Source organism: Pistacia vera, unplaced genomic scaffold (assembly GCF_008641045.1).
Source record: "Pistacia vera cultivar Batoury unplaced genomic scaffold, PisVer_v2 Contig503, whole genome shotgun sequence".
Classification (NCBI taxonomy): Eukaryota; Viridiplantae; Streptophyta; class Magnoliopsida; order Sapindales; family Anacardiaceae; genus Pistacia; species Pistacia vera.
The window spans coordinates 1,504,569-1,512,264 of record NW_022196339.1 but is presented as its reverse complement, the minus strand read 5'-3'; the positions used below and the strand labels follow the sequence as shown (position 1 = coordinate 1,512,264).

The following is a 7,696-nucleotide window of genomic DNA, read 5'->3' as shown; positions in this document are numbered from 1 at the left end:
CCGATCGGCAAACCAAAATAGGAGAAAGAAAAGAAAGAGAAACAAAGAAGAAAGGAAAGAGATACAACATAAGAGACAGAAAATAGAAAAGAAAAGAAAGTTCTTTTCTCAAGAAAGTGTATTGTTCTGCATATGTATTATGCTACTTACATGATTCAATATTTCTTATATGCTCGATGATGTACAATTTTATTCATTGTCTTTGCACGTTGATAAGTAGCAAATCAGAATATCAGAAAAGAATGCAGAATATCAAAAAAGAATGCAGAATACCATAAAGGAATGAAGAATAGTAGCAAAGAATAAAGTGAGAAAAGGAAAATTAGAACATGAGTAACGGAGGAAACACAGCAGTGCAATTTGGTTTACTTACTGAGCAATTAGTTCTCACTCCATTATTTTACAGTTTTGTAGGTACTAGATGATTTAAAACCGGGTGGGACGTCAAGAAGCAGAGGAGTTTGGCGAAACTGTTCAAGATTACCTTGTGCTTACTAAAATATATCAGTATTTTGTGTATATATTTATAAGAATTAAAATTAGAATTTTCGGATTTTACATTATGTATCTATGTTTACAAAAGTTATTTAGTGGATTTTATCATATATTTCTCAAAGAATTACTAGCTATATAGTATATTACAGGTTCCCCAAGTAATGAATTGTGAAGTAAAGCCGTCGAAGCAGCCCAAAATGGAAAGTGAGGTGATAGGCTTCACCAAGGAGGAATGCGACCAATTCCCTCGCCACAACCATGATGCGACTGTAATCGTGGTGAGGATTTGCAAAGTCTGAATCCTCTAGATAATGGTTGATGATGGCAATGCAACAAACATCATCTTCTTGGGAGCTTTCCGAGAAATGAGGTTCACTGAGCAGGATTTGAAAGGATGCCTATCGCCACTGTACGGATTCACCGGAGACAACCTAGTCACCAAGGGAACAATTGAGCTGCCTATGACTATAGGGGAGAAGCCTCAGATAATGACAATGGTGGCGGAGTTCTTGGTGGTTGATTGTCGGACCACTTATAACATCATCCTAGGCAGGCCACTCTTGGACGACCTAAGTGCAATCACCTCAGTGCGATGTCAGGCAATAAAATTTCCAACTTCGGATGGAATCAGAGTAATAAGGAGTTGCTAGAAAGATTCAAAGGAATGCTACAACCGAGTCATAAATGTCGCATAGAAGTGGGCACTCTTGAAGACCATGATCATCACTAAGTCCGAGTTGAAGCCCAAACCATTGGAAGACACCATTGATCCTCGTATTCATAAACAGGAGCCCGTAGCAAGGTTGACAAAAAAGCTGTGAAAAGTGCCTGTTAGCAAGGAAGACTGAACTCGTGTTTTAAGAATCAAAAGCAATCTGAATGGCGAGTTGATAGACAGTTCAGTGGGGTTCCTTAAGAAAAACCTCAATGTGTTCGCATGGGTTGATGCAGACATGGTAGGGATCAGCCCTGAAGTAATGTGCCATAGACTGAATGTCGACCTAGTAGCTCACCTAATAAGGCAGAAGAGAAGTTCTGTGGACTCTGAGCGATATCGAGCGCTCAAAGATGAAATTGATAAGCTTTTAAACATCAACTTCATAAGAGAAGTAAAGTATCTAGACTGGCTCGCCAATCTGGTCTTAGCGAAGAAATTGAATGGCAAGTGGCAAACTTGTATCGATTTCATAGATCTCAACAAAGCTTGTCCCAAAGACAGCTTTCCACTACCCCAGGTTGACCAGTTAGTAGATGCGACAGTAACGAATGCACTATTGAGCTTCATGGATGCATAATCGAGATACAACCAAATCTCGATGTATTAGCCCAATGAAGAGTACACCTCTTTTATTATTGACCAGGCTATTTACTATTATACGGTTATGCTGTTTGGATAGAAGAACCTAGGGCAACCTACTAGTGTTTGGTAAATCAAATGTTTGTTGAACAAATTGGCAAGACCATGGAGGTATATATTGATGACATGCTTGTCAAATCAAAGGTTGTTGAAAGCCACATCAAGCATCTGGGATAAATGATCGGTATCCTTAAAAAGTATTGGATGCAACTGAATCCTTTAAAGTGTGCTTTTGGAGTAAGCTCGGGAAAGTTCTTAGGTTTTCTAGTCAACCAGCAACATATTGAGTCCAACCCGAACAAGATTCAAGCTCTACTAAACATGTAGAGCCTAACCAAAATAAAGTAGGTTAAGAGTTTGATAGGGCGAGCGGCTGCACTAAGTAGGTTTGTTTCTTGAGCAATTGACAGATGCTTTCAGTTCTTTGAAACCTTGAAGGGCAATAAGGGTTTCAAATGGACAGAGGAGTGTGAGAGAGCATTCTAGGAGTTGAAGAGGCACTTGGGGTAGCCTCCTTTGTTATCAAGGCTCGTACCAGGTGAGGCCCTCCTGTTGTATTTATTGGTATCCAAGTCCGCGATTAGTGCGACTTTAGTACGCGAGGAAAGGGGAGTGTAGTGGCCATTCTATTATGTGAGCAAGCGACTACTCGATGCTAAAATGAAGTATCTAGAGATGGAGAAGCTCGCTTATGCACTCATCATAGCTGCTCAGAAATTGTGACCCTACTTCCAGGCACACTCTGTGCATGTACTTACTAATTTTTTGCTGAAAAAGGTAATGCAAAAGCCCAAAGCATTAGGTAAAATGATTCAGTGGACTATGGAACTGAGTCAACATGACATTAAGTACTTCTTAGGAAATAGCGATCAAGGGCCAACCATTGGTAGATTTTATTTCGGAGTTCTCATATCAGCCCGAAGGGGAGTCAAGCTCGCTTGAAGCAAGCACCTCAGAAGAAAACAGTTCAATGGAAAACAAGCTCGACAGCTTGTGACAGTAGACTTTGCATGTAGATAGGTCCTCAAATGAAAAGAGGTTAGTGGCCAGGCTCTTGCTTGAAGGTCCTGAGAGGGATCCAATCTGAGCTACAGTTAGGTTTGGTTTTGCTACCTCAAACAATAAGGTAGAATATGAGGCCATGCTCGTAGGATTCCACCTGGCCAAGGAAATGGGGGCAGAATTGATCAAAATCTACAGTGATTCTTAGCTCATCATCCATTTAGTCTCTGGGGAATACCAAGCCAAAGAGGACAAAATGGCATCCTATCTCCGAAAGGTAAAATCTGAGCTTGAACACTTCAAAGTTTATACAGTGCAGTAGATGCCCAGGGTATAGAACTTAGTGGTTGATGTTTTAGCTCGCCTGGCCTCAGTGATGAGCAAAGAAACAACGGACTTCATCCTAATCAAAATTTTCCAAATCCAAGAATCCTCGCATCCAAAGAAGCGGTCTTGACGATAGGGCAAAGATATAGCTGGGTGGACTCAATAGCGGCATACTTAAGAGATGGGATAGCCCCCGATGGAAGAAACAATGCTAAAACCTTCCGAGCTAAATTAGCTCTCTATATGCTTGTCAACGAAAGGTTGTATAAGCAAAGCTACAACACCTTGCTCTTGCAGTTTGTAGATCAGGAAGATGCAGAGTCATTTTGAGGGAAATCCACTAGGGAATTTGTGGAAACCACATTGGGGCTGATCTTTGGTGTAAAAGGTACTCTGCAAAGGATACTATTGGCCGACAGTCTTTGAGGATGCGAATGACTTTGTGCGGAGTTGTGACATATGTTAGAGGTTTGCAGATATTCCATGAGCTCCACCTCAAAATTAACAACTCTGACAAGCTCGTGGCCATTTCCAATCTAGGGGATTGATCTAATAGGCTTGTTATCTTAAGGAAAGGGAGGTGTAAAATTTGTAGTGGTTGCCATGGACTATTTCACCAAGTGGGTAGAAGTCGAGCCTTTGGAAATAATAACATCAAAGAAGATAAAAGACTTTGTCTACAAAAGCATCATCTACAGGTTCGGAACCTCGCACACCATTATCATCAATAATGGAAAGCAGTTTGATTCTGAGGATTTGCAATCGTTTTGCGAGAGGCTCGACATAAAAAAGAGTTTCTCAGCTATCTATTGACCTCAAGCCAACAAACATGTCGAAATGGTAAACAAGGTGATCAAGCATACCATGAACAAAAAGCTTGACTCCCTCAAAGGGAGATGGGTAGACAAGCAACCCAAAGTCTTATGGTCGTACAAGACCACGACTAGAAGCTCGATGGGTGAGACCTCATTCTCAATCGCCTATGGGTGCAATGTAATGGTCCTAATCGAAGTTGGAGTAAGTGTTAGAGTACGTGTGATAATCCGAGAATTATACTATTTTAATTAGGCTTTTTGGCCAGATTTTAGATACTTCTTAGTTCATTTATACCTGAATTGCTACTCAATTCTATACATTTTGTGTTGGAGGCCAAATGGACATTTTGAGCAAATAAGGAATGAATTGGAGTTTCTGGATTCAGAAGTCAATGGATCTCAGAATTTGGGAGGGTTCTGAAGCAGACTGAAACACTATGAAGCTTGTTTCCATGGGAGAGCATAAAAGATCAAAGATTCAAGCAAAGAAGCAAGTGGAGGGCAATTTTGTAATTTTAGAATCCTTCAAGAAGGTTCACCGCGGCGAAGTCTTTTCTTCTCCATGGCAAAAACTATTAAGCACGAGATTCCATTTTACCTCGTCGCCGCGGCGAAATTCTTTTCTCACCGCGGCGAAGTTTGCGAATTTTAGTTTTCTCCAAAATGCACAGTTTTATTTTAGGAAAGTTTTAGGTCTTTTGGGCGAGCTATATAAGAAAAACCTTACATTTTAAAGGGGGTTGGTCTAGTTTTCGTCTGGTTTTCATTGAGTTTTGGATAGATTTGACATTGTTTGTGGAGAAAGTGAGAAGATTTGAGATTCAACCATGTGGATTTGTCAACTAGGGGTGATAACTTTTCTTTTCTCTTATTTCAATATGTTGACTGCTATTTAATGTTTTTCTTGCTGTTTGTATTGATTTAGTTATGAACTAACCCATTTTGGGTTAGGGTTTTGATGTGACTCAGATTTCTATGGGTTAATCAATTGATTTTTGTTATTTTCATATTCTATTGCAAGGATTGTGTGGTTATTCTGTTTTTATTGATTTTATTTGATGAATATGATGAGATTGAGAAATGAATCATGTTGAGCTTCTTGGGTAATCACCATTGTAATATTGAATGCTAGAGATAGATTTGAGAATCAATGAAATCAATCTAGGATTCCATTAGCTTAATGAACTTGGATCTATTATTCTTCACATTGTTGGGTGCAGAAGTTTAATAGGGAAAAGTAGGAATTTATAGCCTGAGAAGGTATGTTTGATAACTTAGAGAATTCGATTTACAATCCGTGCATGTGAGTGTGAAAATAGTATAATCCGTAAAAATTAATCCATAGAGTCCGAATGAAGTCAAAACCCTAACCGTTTGTTAAAATTGATATTACTCTTGTTTTAAATTCTTGCTCTCATTAATTAGTTGTTTTTATACTTAGTGAGTTTTGTTTTAGTTTTAGTTTTAATCTATCTCATTAATCCAAACAAATTTGGTTTCTCCAACTTAAAAACACTTTGGAAAATTAGTATTTAACAATCAATCCTCGTGGGAACGATACTCACTCATCACTTTATTACTTTGTGCAACTAGTGCACTTGCTATCATTGCATGTTGTAGTAACAATGCATCAAGTTTTTGGCGTTGTTGCCGGGGATTGAATTTTGTGTTAACATTGAGTTTTCTTGTGTTAGCTAGATTGGAGTTTATTTCTGTTTTAATTGTTGTTTGTTTAATTTTGTTGTTCTTTTCGGTTGGTTTGTGATCTCACTTTTTCTATTTTTCTGTGTAGTTTATGCGAAAAGCAAGACGTCAGCCAGTGGTTCCTATTGATCTTGAGATTGAAAGAACCACTTGAAGACTTAACAGAGAAAGAAGAGCAAGAGAGGCTATAGTTGAACCAGAGGTCATAGTTGTTGAGATGGCAGAAAATAGAACACTAAGGGAGTTTTCAGTTCCTTCAGTTGATGGCAGTTGGTCGAGTATTACTAGACTAGTGGTACAAGCCAACAACTTTGAGATAAAGTCGGCAATCATCCAAATGATCCAGCAGTCGGTACAGTTTAAAGGGGATTTGAAAGAGGATCCAAATCTACACATTGCCAATTTTTTAGAGATTTGTGATACTTTCAAGTCAAACGGAGTGTCAGATGACGCCATCAGATTGAGACTGTTCCCGTTTTCATTGAGGGATAAGGCAAAGGGATGGTTAATGGCATTACCATCAGGAACGATTACAACATGGAACGATTTAACATAGAAGTTCCTGACCAATTTCTTTCCTCCAGCAAAATCGGCAAAGCTGAGAAATGATATCACATTGTTTCTACAGGAAGAGTCAGAATCATTGTATGAGGCTTGGGAGAGATACAAAGAATTACTGAGGAAGTGTCCACATCATGGGTTGCCAGTTTGGATGCAAGTCCAAATGTTTTATAATGGATTGATGGTGAATGTGCAAACTATGGTGGATGCAGCCGCGGGAGGAGCATTACAAAATAAGATACCTGAAGAAGCTCATGAGTTGCTTGAAGTGCTAGCCAACAACAATTATCAAAGACCTAATGAGAGGGTGCAACCGAAGAAATCTATGGGTCTTCATGAAGTTGAAGCATACACAGCCATTTCAGCCCAACTCATAGCACTTTAGAAATAGTTAGGAAGTATGCAGGTAAATTCTATTCAAACTCCTCAACTAATTTGTGAATTTTGTGCAGGTGGTCATGTGAGCAGTGAATGCCAAGTGGGGAACACGTTTGCTTTAGCGTCTTCATCATCGGAGTAGGTTAACTACTTGGCAAGAAATCAAAGGCAACCAAACAATCCGTACTCTAACATATATAATCCTGGTTGGAGGAATCATCCGAACCTATCTTGGGTAATCAGAACCAACAGAATCAGCAAAACAACCAATAGAACCAAAGAGCATTGCCAAACAACCAAGTAGGGGTGAACAATCAACCAGGAGAGCAAAGAGAGACAAAATTGGAGGACATGTTTGGAAAGTTTATGCAAGAGACCACATATTTTATGAATGAGACGAGTATGAATTTCAGAAATCAAGGGGCATCCATTCGAAAATTGGAGGTACAAGTGGGTCAATGTGGCAACCCCGGATTCAGCACACAGCCCCGGCGGCCCCAATCACTAGGAACTGTCCCCCCCTTAAGGGATTTATTCTCGCCTCCCCCACCACTCGAACCCAAGACCAAGGGGCTAAAGTCATTTGGGAAGCATGGTGAGTACCATCAGGCTAGCTCAAATGACTTTAGCCCCTTGGTCTTGGGTTCGAGTGGTGGGGGAGGCGAGAATAAATCCCTTAAAGGGGGGGGGGGGGGACAATTCCTAGTGAGTGGGGCCGCCGGGGCTGTGTGCCGAATCCGGGGTTGCCACAATAAAAAGGCGCCTTTTTATTGGAGCAACCCCTGCCACACAGCTCGGGCTTAGGCCAGACCACATAGCAGGCCCAGACCAGACACACAGCCGGCCCGCTCCTCACAAAGTACTGTCCCCCCCCTTAAGGGATTTTCTTTTCGCCTCCCACACCACTCGAAACCGGGACCAAGGGGCTATAGTCCAACCGGGAGCATGGTGTGTACCATCAGGCCAGCTAGCCTGATGGTACATACCATGCTCCCGGTTGGACTATAGCCCCTTGGTCCCGGTTTCGAGTGGTGTGGGAGGCGAAAAGAAAATCCCT

General features: G+C 40.7%; 1 non-coding gene across 1 annotated transcript; it reads right to left on the bottom strand.

The window, feature by feature from the left end:
• Window positions 1-6,295: 6,295 nt before the first annotated feature.
• Window positions 6,296-6,402, bottom strand: LOC116105780. Its single transcript, XR_004124156.1, has one exon. It is a non-coding gene; the product is annotated as a small nucleolar RNA R71 (small nucleolar RNA).
• Between the last annotated feature and the right edge of the window lie 1,294 nt (window positions 6,403-7,696).